General features: G+C 38.6%; 1 protein-coding gene across 8 annotated transcripts in view; it reads left to right on the forward strand.

Annotated features, from left to right (window-relative positions):
- SLC6A11 (solute carrier family 6 member 11) overlaps nt 1-17,008 on the forward strand; it is a 156,204-nt gene that overhangs the window by 113,668 nt on the left and 25,528 nt on the right. For 6 of the 8 annotated variants that reach the window (XM_080606744.1, XM_080606747.1, XM_080606742.1 and 3 more), the window contains one exon: nt 280-336. The exons of 1 other annotated variant lie outside the window; for it this stretch is intronic. The gene's annotated coding sequence lies outside the window, so the exon portion shown is untranslated. Of the gene's footprint in view, nt 1-279; nt 468-17,008 lie in introns of all 8 variants that reach the window. One more of the 8 variants, XM_080606741.1, reaches the window with a different exon arrangement.

Here is a 17,008-nt window from a genome sequence, read left to right on the forward strand (position 1 = left end):
TGGCTCCATGTTTCCCCAGTTCTTCTTTTTACGAGACAATAACCTATGTAGCCATTGTTTCTTCTATGTAATTGGTTGCTGTCCTGATTTGATATACTGTCATAATGCACACATATCTCAAGGCTGTACATAAATATTTAGTAGACTTGTCTGCTCATATTAGTCTTGTGTGGAATTAAGATGTATTACTAAATGTCTGCTCATTAAATAGTTGAACAGATGCTTTGTGCTTTTTTTCCTACTTTCATTGCTTATTTCATTATATGTTTCTCTCCACAGAAAGTGAGCAGATATACCTTTCTATACAAGTAGATGATACAGGGGGGAAAGAAGAGAGTGAGTATTTAAACCTGGCTGTCCTACTTGGAAAATAAAATTTGTGAATTGTCCTGCATATCAAGTCAAAAGTAAGTCTGAACATGCATGCAGGAGGCAGCTGTTAGTACGAGGAATTCTGGAGCTCCTAGGTATTTACTGATGACAAAACATTTTGTTACCAGATGAAGTTTATTTTAAAATATAACTTTGTAACACGTTCAACTACTTTAAATCTCTTCTCTCTGTATATAAATATTCTATTTACCTGAATTCTAGGAAAAATGTCTTCAAAAAATGCTAATATTTTGCTTTTGGCACAATGATTGTCATGAAAACCAGAATAAAAGACAGCATAAGAAAAAAGTTACAGCTGACGTGATAATCAAAAGACCATCTGAATGACTTAGTGTCTCTTTCCATGGAAAAATAGTCAAAATTGCAGAAAGCAAAGTAAATATGACATGCTCTTTTTGCAAGACAACCAAATCAGTTAGTCAAGGTCATGATTTTATTGATAGGATCTTCCGTTGCTACTCAAGTCACTGCTAGGAATGATGAGTTGAGGAGTGAGATACAATTTGAAATACATAACAGCAAGGCTTATGGAAACTAGCAACTGAGCACCAAATGTAAACATAGCAATTAACACAAGATAATCACAACCTGCTTTATCTGGTGGGAACGATGTAGTTAGCCAACCCTTAAACTAAACTGATCAGTCTTTAACATGAAGATCTTTCATAACCTGTGTTTGAGTTACTTAAAGCTTCTGAGACTGTTGGTAGCTTCTCCATCAGAACAAAAACTTCAGTGGGCTTGCTGTAAGAGCAAGCAGGTTTACTCTTAACCAAGAAATAAATTTACTTGTGCTTAAATGTTTTGCACAAGCTGTGTCTCTGACCTAGAAACAGAGCTTGACTGACTGGTTGTTGAATTAATTGTCCAACGTTTGTGGAGGAAATTATATGCTAAACATTTTCTAACTACAGTTTGAAGAACAGCTGAAGTAAAGTTTATTTCTGGAAATGTATAATCTTCTCACATTAGCTTTCTGCCTTTGTGGAAAGGATTACTTGCATGGAGTAGCTGGGTCTGTGACTGTCTTGCTAGAAGAGTGGCAAGTGTGGTACATGCTCCCAAATTGCCTCCCCAGTTGCTAAGTAACAGATGTTCACTTCTCAAGTGGCTGGAAGCAGCTTGATTGTCTGGCTGAAGGAAACTGCTGACTTCTCTAGGCATCCTTGGGCAGCACTTACACAGGGTTTAACAAAAAAATTGTTTTTGAGGAAAAAAAAAAAACTGCTGCTTTGAAAGTAACACTTGTCATATATATAAATGACATTTGTATGTGTTGCTTAAGGTATTATAAAATATTGCACTGTTGAGGTTGAAACTAAGCAACCACTCTGTCCCATTTCCTGGCACGGGAGGGCAAAGATTCTTCTGCAGGGTATGCTCTGGTTGTGTACAGCTCTGGTGTGTTGTCCCCAGACATTGTGTTCCAGATGAAACATAGGGCACTCCAGCATTCCTGAAAGCTTGACCTGAACATGAAAACAAGTTCCAATGCAGCTGCCATTCACTCAGGCTTGCATCAGTTGCAAAGAATCTGTACATAATTTTTACAAGAGGGATACTCCCCATTGTTATCTCCTGGCCCTTCAGAAGCCTGTACCAAGTGGGGTTTAGTTGCATCTTTTATCTGATGGCTAAGCAGGAGCAGCCGTCCCTACAGAGCTATACACCACCCTGTATGTATCACTAAATGTTAGGCATGGAAGTGGACAAAACCCGTAAGCTATAATTTGATTCATTTCTGGCTTCAAGGCTGTTGTAGTTCAGTCCGTAGTATACAACTGCCATGTCTTTTTATCTCTGTACAACCACTGAGAAATTGTTTCCAGATCTTGTGTATGGAAAGGAAGGAAAACCAAACACAACTGAATAAACAAGCCTGTTGTGAGAAAGTGCATAAATTATTTGATAGCAACAAAGTTCTGATCTAACACACACTGAGATGAAATATTTTGTGGCCATTCTTTTACTGGGGAAGTGGGGACTGACATTATTTGAGAAAGTGTTTCCAGCTGAGCAAGACACTTGAGTATATTCCTAATTTTAAGCACATGAACAGGTCCATAGCCCTTCAATTACTGTTCTTTGTTACTGTGTAAAATCCTGAGCTCCTTTTTCAGAGCTTTCTTATTTTTTCTAATGAGGCTATATTCCCAATAATTCCATAACACACTCAAGTTGTTATGCAAGCTATTTATAGATATTTTTAACAAAAATAACTTGGACAAATCTATTGTACAGAGACTTCCAAGCAGGAGCAGGCTGCAAAGTCTATCTATCTTATCTATCTTTTCTTTGAATCCACACTAGAAAACAGAGAGATAAATCAGGCAACTTAAAACCTCTTAAATATCTTGTGTGCATTTGGCAGTAGCATGCTGATGAATGCCGAGAAGGTTTGCTGGTCTCTGCCCAACTGAATTACAAACTATTTGCATAATACAGCCTGGTTTAGAATGAAAAGAGAAGGTTCACCCACATTATGTCTATCATCTGAAGAGATATTACCTAGAACAACCTACTATAAAAATAGATTTCTGGTTCTTTTATTTTGTCACAGAAACAATAAGACCTGGGAAGAGGAGAAAGCATGAGAAACAATGCACCAATGGCTCCCAGCTGAGGCGGGAGTCAAGCCTGCAAAGTTGTATCCTACAAAGCTTCCCAGCCAGGGGTTTATCTAAAAGTGCTGGAAAACTTACTTTCATTTCAGGTTCCTCAAGACACAAATTTTCTTAGCATTTGGTACTTGCTCTCTTCCTGCCTGCAGTAGTCTTTGTACTCAGTAAAGTTCAAACAGATTTGATAGAGGAATAAAGGACTAAAGACCTTAAATTACTATAAAGCTCCTGAAAATATGTAGCTAAGTAGGGAAGAGCCAAGCTATTTAAAAAAATCTCTATTTACAGAATTTAATCTATTTTCATACAGGAATGCTATCGGAGAGGTTTTTTTTCCAGACACTACTCCAGTAGTTTGCACACAGTTCACACGCTGCTTGGAATGCTTCATCTCAGAGTCCAATATCCCCAAAGTCTTCAGACCACAGTGCGGCACCTATGTCAGGAAGCATACCCAAAATACTAGTCTGCCAAACAGCATTTCACCAGGCAGAAGCACAGAAGTCACCATTATTTCAGTCACTGTGAACTGAAAGGGGAAATCAAAAGACTACTAGGCATTTTAGTTACTTTGAGATTCATTCCAAGAGAATGTGACCTGAGCAATCGTGAGAAGGAAAGCTTGGAATGCAAGAAGGATGTTTTTGTTTACTCAAGAAAGCTTGAGATGTGAAACAGTATTTGTACAGCAGTATAGCAAGCGAATGGGAGTGATGGGACCAGGGCCCACATCATCAGCTTTCCTTTCCAATCCAAAGGCCTATGCAGTGGAAATCTTGTAGCTGAACATGTAAAGATCTTTGTGTTAGAATAGATGCAGGTATGATATGATACCTATCAAGTCCATTGTATAACTAGAACATAGGCTTTACCACGGCAGGCAGGATCACAGACTTATCTGATATGTAAATGAGGCTGATTGAGCTGGACTTCTTCCTAATAGGTGCATAGTGTAGGTGGCTGCATTTTGGCTCTGCTGGACTTATCTATGAATAATGACTTAGTGTGTGGTAAGTCCAGTACCTTGCAATGCTACTGCTCCTGAGAGAGCCCTGTTGGGCTTGCTGCTTGTGTTGCACACTTGTCTTTGTATCAAGGGAGTCAGGCAGCCAGTATGTAAGCTTAAATGTAAGCTGGTACCTGTGAGCTGTGTGTTCACTTTGTGCAGGAGGAGATGCTCTGTGAATTAAAGTGGGGAGTTGTTTGTGTCTGGATTTTTAAGGTGCCCAAGCAGCCACCTTTCACCTAGCTCCCACCCAGGTAAACTGCTGTCTACATCAGCACTATTAGTTTCTTACTTCCATGAGCAATACACAAAATCGGAAATTCTACTTTAAAAAAAAAAAAAGCGTCTGAAATCAGCCTGCTTAGCTAGCAAACACTCGCTGCCATTGCAAGTCCCATCTTTGCGGTACAATGCATTCCTTCGGAGCAGAGCTTGCATACTGTGCCTCAAGGGCAGTGTAGACTGAGCATTAGTTGTAGCGTACTCTGACCTGACAGCAGCTGACCCTGCAGTGACAATCACAAGCTCCTGCTAACCAGGAGCAGAAAGTGACAGGCTGTGGCACTGATCCTGCGGTCCTCATTCCTTTATCAGGAGGGCAGAGTCAGGCCCTGTGTTTTGCATTACTGCGCATCTTGAAAGCATTAAAGAAGTGATGGAATATCAAAGCAGCATTTCACTCTCATTTCCATAGTCAGCCTCCTTTTTGTGTGCTTTCTACAAATTATGTGCATTTGAATATCAAATGTACTTGGTGTATTAAAAGGAAATTCTTTAAAAGCCAGCAAGCAAATATCACATACGTGTGTGTAGAAGTACACATACATGCCCAACCACATACGCATACACTAAGAGCCCATTTTACTTTCTGAATAAATTTTTAACACAAAACCAAGCATACGTTTTAGTCTCCACTATAATTATAATCAACGTCGTCTTCTAGGAAGATAGAAAGAGAAGAGTGGGAATCAGGAAAAGGGAAATATTGGAAGCCTTTTCATTAGGGTTTTGTGTATTTAAAGAATTTACATTTTTAACCAGTGGAAAATTTATTTCATACTACATAAGCTGTAAGGATCCTTTGGGATAAACAGCATGAAAGCTGTCATTTTGGAACAATCATCTATTTTCTGTTTATTGAAAGTTTTCGCCTTTTTTTGCCACGGTGTTTTGCGCGTGGCTGGAAATATTTGTTCAAAATGATAATTTTCAAAACAGCTTCTTCTGTTTAGAACTGACTTGTTAGAGAGAGCTGCTTGTGTTATGAAAATAGAGGGAACAGTGCCAATTAATTCCTTTGGACTGCAGGTTGCAACCTGGGTGATGTCTGCTTGCCTTAAAGCTAGATGTGATGATCCATAGCAGTGTGTCTACCAGCCACATGCAGATACCAAAGGAAAACATGCCACAGTTCTCAAGAATTCAGGAGAGGAAGCCTGAGAGGTGTGTTGAGAGCTGTGGAGTCTGTGACTTCAGTGTCTGTAGCTCAGGTTTAGGGGCATGGATGACCAGTCATTTCTGTAGGAACTAGTTGGTTCCCACGTCAGACTAGTGGGTAGTCCCATTCCACTTCCCATCAAAGAGTACTTTCATTACTTCCACTGCGAAGTCAGACTGGGCTGGATCTTTGGGGCTTTTTGGTTTGGAATGCCTTTTAAATGATACAATCTGACACCAGGTTGTAAAGGGGCACGCTGTCAGCTTTTTATCCCTACCCTTAATCTTGGGTCAGGAGCACGGCAGCCGCCCAGGACTGGACAGGGTAGCACAAAGTAACGTGGACCAAACTTTACTTTTGGCCCATTGCACTGGAGAGAGGCTTGTAAGTGCATCTCTTCTCAGACACCCTGTCTAGCTCTCAGGCCCTGTCTATGCACATATTCAAACGCCTGCTGTTAGTTACAGGGGCTTAAAATTCCCAGTTGATGAAAAAGATGCACATTGGCAGTTTCTAACTTTCTGGGGGAAAAAAATCTTCCTGCCTTCTGAAATGAGGCTGCATTTTACATGAACAGTCACTAAAGGATGCAAAAGTATGGATGTCCTAAAATTTTGCTAAAGCACAAAGACACTGCTAAAGTCTACTTGCTGCTTGTTTGCAGACCTGTAATTTATCTGTCTCTGCCTCAGTCCCATTGATTCTCATTGTGCTGGTCATGGGAGATGAGAGCACCAAGATTTTTGTCCATGTTTTGCATTTCAATATTAACAACAGGAAAACATTTATTGGTTTAAATTTTCTATTCAATCCACCAGAAAGAGGAATTAAGTCCACTTCTCGTTTCAGTGATGTTTTTTCAGTAGGATCCTGGTAAGTTTTAGATGGCACTGCATTCTGGCTGGGACAGGATGGGACATGAATTTGCAGTTTCCAAGAATACTATTCCACTTTCTTAAAGACAAAAATCAGTTGTCTTTGCTTTCAGACTAGATTTAAGATAAATCCTTGTCCATGTCAATGTGCAGTTTCTGGGCCTTATCATCATAAGGCTGTTGTTACTGTAGCAGTATCAATAAATACATTTTTAAAAAATTATAATTGAGTTTAACTGTCCTTGGAAGCAAATGGCTTAACCTGAAGTGCTCACCAGTGTGTAGTCCTTCCTCCTCTAATCAATTTTTTGTTCAATTAGTTGATCTTCTTGTTTGTTTGATTCTGGACACTGTAAGTTGTGATAATTCTTTCTTTAACACTTTTCTATTTTACTAGTAAATGATGAACAGGAATACTTTTTTGACAGTTGTTCATGCAGACTTTCCAAAAGTCACCATCAGTGATTGCATGTAATTATTCTTGTTGTGTGAACTCAGAATCCACACCCAGCAATAGTTTCTTTGCAAGCAGTGTCATTTGTGTAGATTTAAGATCAATAATATCTCCAGGTGCTGTTTGTTTAAAACTCGTGGTTCTTTTGACAAGCCCATTGCTATGTTTTGTTCCAAATGTCCTAAGAGAGCTGACAAAATAGTTAGACATTTTGGAAAAAAAGTAACATTCGCACCAGTAAAAACCTTAATTAAGTTCTGAGATAAGGAAAGAAACCATATTACCACTGTTTTCTCGTTACAAAGCATCCTTAGGAGCCAAAATATCACCACAAAAATCAGGAGCAGGATGATGAGAGCAGGCTTAGTGTTGTCACTAGGCAACCCGTCACTTTAGCTTTAAGGCATTTGCACTGTGATAGGATCGGGATAGAAATCAGAGTTGCTGCTTTCTTTAGAAAAAATAATATTGAGCATGTTTGTTGGTTTTTGTGGGAGAGTGGTAAGGAGACTGATCTGATATATACTGCAGCTAAATACAAGGCTTGGAAACTTTGTGAGTGTTCAGGTAAGCATCATTTTACAGAGGAGCTGACTGGTGTGTAGCCCTTGACGTGTCCTTGTCTGAATGGTATTGAAAATACAACCACATTGCTTTCAAAAATAAATGCTTCAAAAGGTATTTCCATGGAGAAAAGCTATTAGCCACAGCATCCATCCTTCCCAATATAGACTGATGCACAAACAGAAACAGTAGATACTGTATGCTTGTAGATAGATGCATTCTTCTTGGAGGAGGCTATTACAGTCATTGCTAGGTGACAGCAAAACTGTGATTTAGCTTTGGAATGTAGCAGCCTGTTCTAGTCCCATGAAGTCTGTACTGTAGGCAATGTAATGACTGCAGCCTACTTTCCATTTACACGAGAGTGACATGCTGCTTTCAACATTTAATGAAACTGGAAGGGTGAAGTTGAAGCTACGTCAATTAATAGTTCTTTTCCTTTATATTTTTAATACAGTATATTTTCTCTTGTCACATCTCATTTATGGTGTGCTCTTAACTGAGTTTTAGAGCTGGGGGTGTAATTTATTGCAACTGCTATTCCTGTTTAAAAAAAAAAAAGTAATTCTCAGCTGGTTAAAAAAGATGTGTGATATGTTGTCTTGAAACTTTAATAAAATAGGTTTTCTGTGGCAAAGTATAGAAAAGGTAATATGTCAGCCTTTGGATATGCTTGATGAAATCTTGGATCTATAGACAAGTCAGAAGGTTCCAGTCTTAGGTGACAAGTAGCAGTATATGGGAATACTTAAGAAACACTGGCTTTTATTATTCTCTTATTCACCCTTTTAGCTCTAAGCCTTTAGATTTAACATTATTTGCCATACAGACAGACATCCTTTTACCAGAAAACAGATGGGGTTTTGTACATGTTGAAAATCATTGCTTCAGTGAGCAGTCCAAAGCTGCTTGCGCACTGCCTTCCTCTGGACGATACAGTGCCTTCCACATTGGCTTCTTCTGTTGCTGGAACAATGAACTTGTTCCCCATCTGCAGATTCGTGAATCAAAAATGTCTGCAGGAGGCAGTTGTAATATCACATACTCCCTTTCAAATAGAACAGGACAACAAACACCACCAACCTAAGAACCAAATGGAAGCTATTTCTGACCTAAGTTTTTACTTTTTTAGAAAAGCATAATTTAAGGAGTATCTATATTTTTGCATTATGGATAGTGCTTTGGAATTAGGGCTGGTAAGTCTTTAGAACTGCACTGACAAGAGTTTGTGATATGGGTCTGTAACCCCCTTGTTCCTGGTGGGTCTTTAACAAGATTGCGCAAATGGCATGGTGGCAATGATCCTTATATGTGAATAGTTTTGCTCCTGACTGAAGCCGATCTGTCTATTGAGCGCTGAAGATCTTTGGTTGTAAACGTTTGACATGAAGTTTTAAGCTTGGCACAAAATCCTGCAGTCACCCCGTCCTCTGTGATCTTAGGAAAGCCTTCATTGCATTTCCTTTAAAAAATATATACATAATCTTTCCAAGGGTCATAAATTTTAGTTCAAACCATAAAAAAAAAAAAAAGTGTTAGCTAATGGTTTAGAAGTCAAACCATAAAAAAAAAAAAAGTGTTAGCTAATGGTTTAGGAGTAGCTCTGTACAAATGTTGTGTACCTGCTTGTTCTCTTACACACCTAAATTTCTGTGATTTTTCCCCAGGACTGCCCTTCCTTTGCCACCTTTATAGATCAACATTAAAATCATTTTGTCAGTAGATTAGCGTTAGCAGATTTATGCTACTCTTCCCAACACATCACATTTCAAAATAGAGCATAGTTGTAAGGCTTTGTAAGGACAGCCATGAAATATTTCTTTACCAGATAGGAACATTGTTAGGTAGCAAGATTTAATGTTCTGTTCCTGACTTTCAGCACTTCTCTTCCTGCCTTTAATTGCACCAGATAAAATCCCCCCAGTAGCACATGAAGACCCAGCTATGCTCTTGGCATTCCCCATACATGTCTCCGCTGTTAACAGGGGAACGACACTGCTTTTGACAGCTTTGCCCTGTAGGATTTTTTCTGTGGACTATATTTGTACACTCTAGCCTGTGAGCCATGAGAAGTATTTGCAACATGAAATTCTCCTTTACTTTCTCATGTAACAGGAGAAATTAGCAAAAGGCTCATTTCAGTAATTTGAAATGAATACTGCATATCGCATGCTATATTGTTAAAAAAAAAGTCAGGCAGGAAGAGACTTAAGTAACAAATAGTCTGGTTCAGGTATGCATGCTGCACTGTATGGTGTATTTTTATATACAGCATAGCTTACTATCATGACCTGTAAATGGTATAGGCTCAAACTATCCTGCAGGCCAGCATGATGTGCTGTAAGATGGCATTTTAAGTGATAGCAACAGTCTTGTGAAAGAGAAAGTTTTGTGACACTATGTTCTACAAATGAGGTGGAATATGGGGAATTTGTGTGTAAAATGAAAACAGACTTCTGCTTCTTCTCCTCATGAAGATACCAGTGTGGAAGAAACCTTAAGCAAAACACAAGAGATCTATTCTTAAAACCCCTGCTAGATTTTCGTACAAGTAAGCCTGTTGGTCAGAGCAACTTGTAACTTCTAAGTTGGAAGCAGTTCTTTGAGCATCCCTGCTTAATGAGGCTGATGGGACCAGGAAGGGCTGTGTACTCAGGCATCTCCAGCATTAGGATAATGTGAGAGAGCTGGAGCTGCTGAAATCAACTTTTCTGGGCTGCCCAGAGACATCCCTTATCTCCAGTACAGCCAAATATGGGATAATGGCATATTCAGAGAAGTACTGTCATCCCCAGGTTACACGAAGATTGGTTATGAGAAGATTTTTGTTGAGGAGATCATACATACAGCACCTGAACTTATATAAAAACCACACAGCTAGAATACATGCATTCTTCTTTCCCTGGTGTTTGTATTCTGGGGCAGCAGCAGAATAACTGACACTGCATCTCTTTTTCAGTGAAAGTTTTATGATATAACCAGAGTGAAAATCAAAGAAAAAGAATTTGTCTCAATGTGTGACCAGGGGCAGATGAGTTTAATGGGCTAGAGTTCATTGTTAAGCTGTATTAAGGCACCACATGGATGGTTTTAACTATCAATGCTCTTCTCACTCCTCTAGAGTATTTTTAATTTTTTGCTACTTAAACCACGTAAACTGTGTTCAGCACCTTCACCCATGTCCTACACTAACATCCAGGTAGAACTTACTGCAGAATATTTCAACTGTAAAACTACAGAACAGACCCCTTTCCCTTCTCTGCAAGTAGCTGAGACCCCTATGTCGTCCACAACAAAGCATATGCAACAGTGTGACTAATCACGTCAGAGTTTCCCCCAAAGAAATATTTCCTGGTAGGGAGAAATAAAACATACATATAAATGAATAGTAAATTCTTTCTGTTTTCGTTAGCGTCGAGGGATGGCTTGCGGCAGTTCTGCCCTGATTTCTTCTTATCTTTTTTTATTTTCTGTGGAGTGCAAAAGATTGGTAACATTGCCATGAACATTTGCCAGCCTCTATGCTTGGTTGACCAGAGATTAAAAGAGGATCAGGCCAAGCTTCTTCACACTGCAACAAAATCCGCAGCACATTAGCATTCTGACTGCAAAATTTAAGAGAAAAGGTTAATATAAAACTCAGAGTTGAAATAGCAAAGAATATTAGAAGTGACATGTTGGCCATAAGCTCTGCTTTAGGCTCTGGAAAAAAAAATAGAACAAGGTTAGTTCTAACCTTGAAATTAACCTTTTTCTATTTTTTTCTTCAGCCAGAAGACCACCTACAGGCCAAGATGTCACCTCTAGTTTTTTGTGTGTATTTCAAACATATACTTTGACCCCATTTTTGTGGTTTAGTCTTTGGATTTATCCAATATAAAGTGGCCACTGTGCTGATTACACTGTTTTACTGGAACTATAGGAAAGATTAAACATTATTTGTGGTAGAATTCTTGCTCTGTTTCAGCTGAACCAAATGCAGTTGTCTGATATTCACCATCCTGGTTTTTTTTTGTGACCCTACTATTTTTTTTTTCTGGCTATTTGTTCCATGTTATTTGCAGTAATCTGAGTTCATTTGTTCAGCTTTTGGCATACTATCCTAATATAGTCAGCTGCTGCAATGAATATGTGGAATTTCTGCAATCTGACTAAATATCAATAGGCTATTGAACTTTTATATTATGCATACTTGTAATCAAGTCAACTGCTTGAGAATTTGCACATCTATGCATTTAGATGTGGAAAAAATAGTCTGTTCATGTAATTAAAGTCTATATCCTAATACTTATGCATAAAAGGACCAAATTAAGGTTTTGCAGACAAGTTTAATTCCAGTACTTCCTCTTTGTTTCGTGCTTGACTTTGCAACCTGAATACCATTTGTTATAATGTCATTTTTTAAAAATTCATAATATCCACAGAAAACTGAGATAAAGAATAGTCAGTGGTCACAGTTGATGTATTCTTCATTAATAAGGCACATATGCTATTAAAATAGCAGAGGGAAGTAACGGAGGGGAAGCAAAAGCTACTGAGTTCTCTCTATTAGCATGAGCTTTGTGTCAGGACAGGAACTCTGAAGGGCCAACAGAGGGGCCTGAAGGAGAGGAGGTGGCAGCACCAGGAGGTGTTGAGAGTCTACAGTTAGAGGAAAGTGGGGTCTGAAGAGGCCAGAGTCTGGGTAGAGAAACAAGTAAAGACAGAGAGAAAATAGCATCAGTCAAAAGGCTACCTAGGTCAGTTGTATTCTAATTCATGCTCTGGTATTGGTCTTCTGTGTTACTTTTCATGGTTGCTCTTCATTTGATTTTAATTGTGAGCCACTGAGGACAAGGACTGTTTCATGCAGTGTGTTTTGTGCCTTGGAACATCACGACAAAATCATGTCTAAGATCAGAATGGTAATTGTGTGGCAACTGGGCCATTTCAAAAAGAAATTTCAAGTTGCGGAAATGGTAAGAAAAATAAAAGAAAAGAGAAGTTGAAAGGACTTGGCTTTTGAATATATATCATTGGTTGCTAACACCATCCTGGCAGTTACTTGGATGTTTTTTCACCAGCAGGTTTTTACAGTGTTTGCTGAATGCTTCTGGACCAGAACCTTACAAAAGGAAAAGACAAGTCATTAATTGTTTATGTTCTCATCTCTCTCATTCTAAGGATGGAAGATCAGACAAAGTACACTGACCAAAATAGAGAATAGAGCTCTACTTCTCCCTCTGATTTCTCTTGGATGTGAAGGGATAGCCTGTAATGTTGTCAGTTCACAACGTTTCATGATGTGCTGTGGAATTTTTTTGATGGGTGTGTCTAATGTCTAGTTCATCTGTAATGACCAGTGTGGTAGCACAATCCACCTGAAAAACTTATTTTGCATACTTACTTTATATTAACCATAGCATAAGTAATTGTTAAAACAAATGCATCACTACTGAATATGTCATAAGTTTCTAGCATAGAGAAGAAACTTCCTAAACTTCTCCTGTTATTCCTGTCCCCACTTACACTTCTCAATTCTGTCAGTCTACTAAACTTCATGGAAAAGGAAGGTTATCGTTGTCATTATTGCCTCTTTTCCTCTCTTCATATATTCATGGCTTGTCTGAGTTTTCTCCACCTTCCATACTTTCTCTAAAACACCAGCCAGTTCTTTCTTTTAAAATGCCCTGGATGTTTTCCAGTGTCATAGCTCCTATGTGTCTACCTCCCCAGTTCCTAAAATCTGCTCTCCTCCAACCTTGATTAATCCACTGCTGGTGTCTGGAAAAGAAGTTTTAAGTGTTCAGTAAAATCATGATCCAGGATGACTGCCTATTACATGCCTTCTTGCCATGAACCTCCTGTTTCCTTCATGAAGGTCCAACTGAAAAAGCATCGACTAACGGCTGTCAATAACCAAACTCCTATCTGAGCAGAATATGCAGGGATCCCATGTATCACCAGCCTGTGGTACTGCAGCTCTACGGGCACCTACCAGTTCGGGTGGAAGGTCAAAACCAGGGTAACTTATCAGAAATAAGCTATTCTTACCAGCTACAACATCATTTGACTTGACTAGCATTAGCATCTATTAGTGGTTACTTGCATCATCTGTTCTACCATTTCCTTCCTTTCAGGGTGATAGCCTCTATTTAAAATACTTGAGTTCAGGAAGGTGTGATCAGTTCCTCTCTGGTGTCTGACACACTCGGGCTCTTCCCCTTATTTCATGCTCTACTTTGTTTTCTAATTCAGCTCTGCAATGAGGAGCCGCTTCCTCCTTGTGATAGAGAAGCAGTAATGATAATTGTCTTTTGCAAAGCAATTCAAGGTAACTAATCAGAATAATGATAGCAGCAGCTGTGACTTCTAATGAAGTTAGAAACTGTCAACCTGATGGTAATCATTGTCTTAAAAAAAATCTTTCTGATAAATTATCATAATCAGCGCACAATGGGCCCTACCTTCTTTGCCACTTTTGGGGAGATGCATAGGAATTCACTCATCCTCTGGTTGTTGTATCAAAGGGCTTATATTTAATAACTGTACAATTGTGCTTGCTGACTGGAGCCTCTGCACTAAAATACCATCCATAAAGATCTGGACCACGTGTTCTGCCAAATGCACTGTGCTAGATAGTTTCAACAACTCTCACCCTTAGAGACTCCCAGGAAATAATGCAATACTTTCAGCCTAATTACTTCAAACACCATGAGGATCTAACTAATTTAGGGCACACATGAAAGGAGAAAAAGGAACAGTTTCTTTAACTGGAATAACTAACAGGTGAGGTGGGAATGAAAACAGGTAGACTGAAAAAAAATTACAAAACTTGGAAAGCTGTATGTATTTGCATTATGGCTTTTAAAGTAATATGATGTTGATAGTATCAAAGGGTTGATAGTATCAATGTATTGAAGTTGATTGTATTAAAGAAAAAGTGTCCCCAAAACTGTAAGAGTCCTATTTTGAGCTTAGATCTTGGACCATGTGTTAACTTTGGTATACTTTAAGAGCTGTCCCCATGAGCTACCAGTCAGCTTTCCTGTGCCTCACAAGAACCGCAGAGGTCGTGTGAAATGTGACCTAGTTGCAGTTCAGAAATGGTAATGGTGATTTCTCCCAAACACTGGAACAGGCACTGGGACCTCAGCAAGAATCCCAAGCACTGTAGTCTCAGAATAAAATACTTCACCAGCAAAGCTGCACTGAAAGTTTTCCCAGGGTCATCAGACCACTGTTGAGAACTGCTGAGAACTCTTGCTATTTCTCTTTCTGTCCTTTGTTATCATCCCTGGCAGCCCTAGTTGTATGGAGCCTGGTTCTGTTGGTGTCAAGGAAGTGGAAATTCTATTTTTTTTAACATACATTGCTAGATGTCTCTAGCTTGGAGCCCAGTTTGCCATAAAAATACTTCATCCATGGGTTATGAACTGACTGCTGCCCTTCTGAATGATGCAGCACAGGATTCTCTTGTAAACACACACACAGATAGGCATTTGCTTGTTTATTGGAGGCTCAAGTTTGTGCATTGCCTTGTGATGATGAATTTTATTTGAAATCCTAAATGAGGCTGTTTCCAGTGTAAACAATCTGTCTTTAGCTGGAGGTACATACAAAGATGCTTTGAGGAAGTTCCTACTGCTCTTGCAATATCGTGCTGAGAGTATTTTGTTCTGTTCCCAACAGATTTTACTATTATTTCTGTAAATATTTGCTCTAAGGAATAGCAAACAAAGTTCTGGAAGACTGTAAGAACATTATTCAAAATCATGGTTAATATTCAAGGAATGTCCTCTCGAGGCACTATCAACTCTCTCCCTGGATTCTTTTTCTTTTTACCAAAATTATGTGTGAATCTGAATTCTAATTCTGTTTCTGTATTGAAAAACATAAGTGTACAAATCTCTGTAAGCACGTCTCTATTTTTTGTATGGCAGCTCAAAGGACTAAATGCTGTTAGCTGTCATACGTGAACAGAAAAAAGTACTTTTCCTTGAAAAGTGTACAACTTTCATCACTGAAGATAAACAGTAAGCAAGAGATGGTGGTCTCCATTTTCAAACTGAGGAAAGAGAAGCAGCTTGTCCATTGCTACACTAGTAATCTGGCAGACGTGGGAGCCAAAATTCAGTCTTATGTCCTCCAATGGTCATGTGTTTGCATTAGGATACTTTTTTTCTGTAGCTGGCACATTGTGTAAGTGAAAAAATATTCTAATTCGTTCTGTTCAGCTACTCGGAAACACTGCATTGATCATCACAATAATCTATAACTTAAAAAGTTTCTTTGATTTTTTTACTTAGCTTTAACTTCTTTTTGAAATACCATGAATAGGCTTATAAGCACAAATCTGTTTTCAAAATGAGAATAAATTAAGTAATTGTTATTCTGTAATTTAAATTGAAATTTAACCATAAAGCAAAAATAGGTCTCTGGGTTATAACACGAAAGAACATCAGTACTTCAATTTCAAAATCCTGTACTAGGCAGTCTCCAACATCCACATCTTGGAAGTTAGATTCTAATAATTTTCAAAATATTACTTGACTTGTTAGGGCTGCGACTTTTAAAGACCATGCTTTCAAACTTCTTTAATTGCAATTACTGTGGTTAGAAATTCATTTCAAGTCTTTAATGAAAGCTGAAATTCCCATGTAATCACTTAGCTTCGGTAGCGGAGCTTTAGGAATTATACCATAAATGCAAAGTTCATGATATACCATGAAGTCTAGTAAGGCTTGGGAATTAATCAGATCGCTGATAGATCGAGATCGCTGATAAATCGATTTCTAGTGCTTAATCTTATCTTTGTTTATCTCTTTGCTGGGAGAAGCTCACCTCAATGGCAGGGCAGAAGAAACTTCATTGCTGTCTGAGGAACTATTTCTACTTATGTGAAACCTAATGCAATGCTCGGCTCCCTCCTGACTTTCTCTTTGAAACAGGTTGAGCTCCATTTAAGTTCACTGCAATATGTCCTTTTTAGGTCTGTATCTGAATTCTTTCTGTCCATTATGCAGCTGCTCCTGTCTAGGCAGTTGTGAAGCCCTGCTGGGGAGCAGTAGGAAGAAGGATTTGGGTGGCATAAATGGGCCTCTCTACCACTAACATCTGTGATTCTCATTTTATCGTCTTCTCTCTCCAATACATATAGCAGCTTTCTAATTATAGCACTGCCATTAGGATGAAGGTTGTTTAAGTATTCTGACATCTTCCCAAGTCTAGCGAATAGATTTAATAACTAGACAATGGATTTTTTTTATTCCTGCCCACCCGCATCCCCTTCACTAACTGTTGCTTGTGATTCTATTATTATCTGGCATATACTAACAATGTTCTTCCTTTCAAAGGATTTTGAAGCATGCAGCAAAATATCAGAAATAATTCAAATGAATATGCGAAAGGCAGAAAGAAAGGACAATGGACCTTATGTTCATTTCACCACATAAACAATCCCCAAATGCCTTATGTATTAACATACCATTATCTAGTAACGTAACAACTTTATATGTCCATATTCAAAGCTAGAATTATTCTCTTCTTTGCTGTTATTCCTACACAGAGATTAAATTGAGATGAGTAAGTGCTGTGGGTAAGTAAGTACTGTGCTAGTGAATTCAAAAGTTTTTGAATATCTGCTATGTGAATTCCACTGATTTGACTTTTCATCTA

Source organism: Anser brachyrhynchus (assembly GCF_964034855.1).
Source record: "Anser brachyrhynchus genome assembly, chromosome: 10".
NCBI lineage: Eukaryota > Metazoa > Chordata > Aves > Anseriformes > Anatidae > Anser > Anser brachyrhynchus.